This window comes from Triticum urartu, chromosome 3 (genome assembly GCF_003073215.2).
Source record: "Triticum urartu cultivar G1812 chromosome 3, Tu2.1, whole genome shotgun sequence".
Classification (NCBI taxonomy): Eukaryota; Viridiplantae; Streptophyta; class Magnoliopsida; order Poales; family Poaceae; genus Triticum; species Triticum urartu.
The window spans coordinates 293,024,531-293,027,353 of record NC_053024.1 but is presented as its reverse complement, the minus strand read 5'-3'; positions in this window follow the sequence as shown (position 1 = coordinate 293,027,353).

Here is a 2,823-nt window from a genome sequence, read left to right as displayed (position 1 = left end):
GACCTTTGCTCGAGCTCGACCCATCACCATGGGGAAGGAGAAGACGGTGGCACTGGAACGTGCGAAGAAGGCGACCACGAAGGCGAAGGGCAAGCGGACCAGCCGGGGCGGATCCTCGTCGAGATCCGGCCTGCCGACGGGCTGGATCCAGGGCGACTGGATCCGCTTGGCAATCACCCAGGATGACCTTGACGACCTGGTGGAGGGGGGACTGATCCCTCACAAGTCGGCACGGCTCCCGGGGAACGAGACCGAGCCGCAGCCAAGGGAGGGTGAGTGTGTTCTCTTCGCCACCCACGTAGATCGCGGATTCTCACTGCCTCCCCATCCTTTCTTCCGGGGTTTTTTGAACTTCTTTGGGGCTCACCTCCACCATTTCACTCTGAACACCATAGTCTATCTGGCCGCTTTCGTGTTGATATGTGAAAACTTCTTGGGTTGTCCACCGCATTGGGGGCTTTTCAAACACATCTTCACTTGCCGCTCCCAGTCGGTCAAAAAGGCCAAGTCGAGTGACGAGAAGACACAAGTGATCCAGATGTGCGGGGGTCTGGGGATCCAGATGAGGAGCAAGAGTACCTTCCCAGCCATGATCCTTCCCGACTCGGTCCGGGGCTGGCAGTCGACTTGGTTCTGCTGCAAGGATCAGCCGACCCCGGGCCAGTCGACTGGACTTCCTCCTTTTTCCTTGGCTCGAGTGGAGAAGCCCGCCCCCCTGAAGGTAGTTCCAGAAGAGAAGGCACAGGTCAAGGTCCTGGTCGAGCGGGTCGTCCAGCTTGTCCGTGACAGGGTGACCGGGATGGACCTGCTGGAGGTCTTTCTCGGTCGACGCATCCAACCGCTCCAGGCGCGTGATCATCCGATGTGGATGTACTCTGGGCTCGAGGATTCCACTCGGATCCACCCGGAGGATGTCAGCGAGGAGACCTTGGACAAGTGGTTGAGGGGGATCACCAGCAACAAAGACAACCCCCGGGGATCACCAGCACCAGCCGGAGCAGGTATAATTTTGTTTTGTCAAGTACCTTTCCGATTCACCGTGTGATATCTTGTTTATGGTCGATTGAATTTCCTTTGATCGTTGTCTTTTCAGGCCCTCATCGACATGTACTCAATGCCGAACGGAGTGCAGGACCAAGACGCCGAGGAAGAAGCGAGCGGGGGCGAGAGCGGCGAGGAGCATTCGGATGCCGAGGAGGACGAGGAGAGCGACGAATCGACTGACGATGAAGAAGTCGACTCGCCTCCTCATAGGGAGAGGAGATCCAAGCACGCTCACGACCCGGCGAGCGCTCCGGACTTGGTGGCCGCACCGATTGGTCAGTCTTCGAAGCGTCTAGGTCGTCTTCCCCAACGCCGACTGAGAAGGCTCCAAAGCAGTCCAAAGTTGCGCCGCCTCCACCGCCGAAAGCGTCGAAAGCCACCTCCTCCAAACTGCCAAAAGCTCTGCCCAGGATCAAAGTGACCGTTCCTACTATCTCCGGGTAACCATCTGACTTTTCCTTTTCGTCGACTCGATTACTGGATGTAACCGATTGAATGTGGGCCTTTGCAGTGCTGCTACATCAGGAACTTCTTCTTTCCAGTACCGGGACGAGGAAATGGAAGATGCGGTAACCTCCAACCCAGGTGTAAACTCTTGCGATTTTGTTCGTGATTCTTTGGTCGATTGCATTCGAGCGGTTCACTTGGAGTGGAATGATCTGTCTTGCAGCTCCACCCAACGTCATAGATCTTCCAGATGACGATGAAGATGTGGCTCTTAAGCCCAGGAAGAGCAAGAAGGTAGCAGCTGGCAGGATGTCTCAGCAAGAACCAACTACAACACCTCCCGTCTATCAACCTGTGGACGCGGGCAGGGCTTCTGTGACCTTCGCTGCACCCTTGTCGAGTGAGCGCCCCGCACCGTCGACTGCGCTTGTGATTCCTTCGGCCGTCCAACTCCACACCACGGAGCTCCAAGCCGCTGCACCTGGGTCGTCTGCTCACTTTTTCACCAGCTGCCCCGTCCTAGATAACCAGTCGGAAGCGGCTACGGAAGCCATCCGACAAGCTGACATGATGATGGAGCGGGTGAAGATAGCGCATGAGAACAACCAGGCTGCCTACGACGCCATTGCCGCCCTTCGGGCCAATGTCCAGGTGAGTAGACTTTCCGACTGTTTTTGCTCTATGAGGAAGTGTTACTCGAAAAAATCTTTTTCTACATAATCTGCTGTTGTTTGCGTCGAATTAGAGCACCCACTGGGTGTTTTGTTGTTTTTTGGTGGTTTCGATCTTCCACTCGGTCTGGGCGAGTGGGATCTGAATCGGTGGGGGCACGCTAAGTGCACCCACTGGGTGTAGTCCCCGAGACCGCAGTCGACTGCTGGCAGTCGACTGGGGTCTAAGTTCTTCCTTCTATTCTCTTTTAGTCCTTACACTCGACTCCGGTGGGCCGGTCGAGTAGGATCCGAACCGGTGGGGGCACGCCAAGTGCACCCACTGGGTGTAGTCCCCAAGACCGCAGTCGACTGCTGGTAGTCGACTGGGGTCTAAACAACTTTTTTTTTGACTTGACCTGGGCGGACCGGTCGAGTTGGGTCTTAATCAGCGGGGGCACGCCAAGTGCACCCGCTGGGTGTAGTCCTCGAGACCGCTGTCGACTGTGTGCAGTCAGCTGGGGTCTAAGCGAGCCTCTTTAAGTTTTATCCACTCGGAAGTGAACAACCTTTGATCTTGTCGATTGACACGTCTTTTGCCTTCCACAGAAGTCTTGTACTCTCATTTCCTAGTTTGCTGAACTTGAGGAGAAGCAGAGGCAACTCAACCTCGACTTGGAGT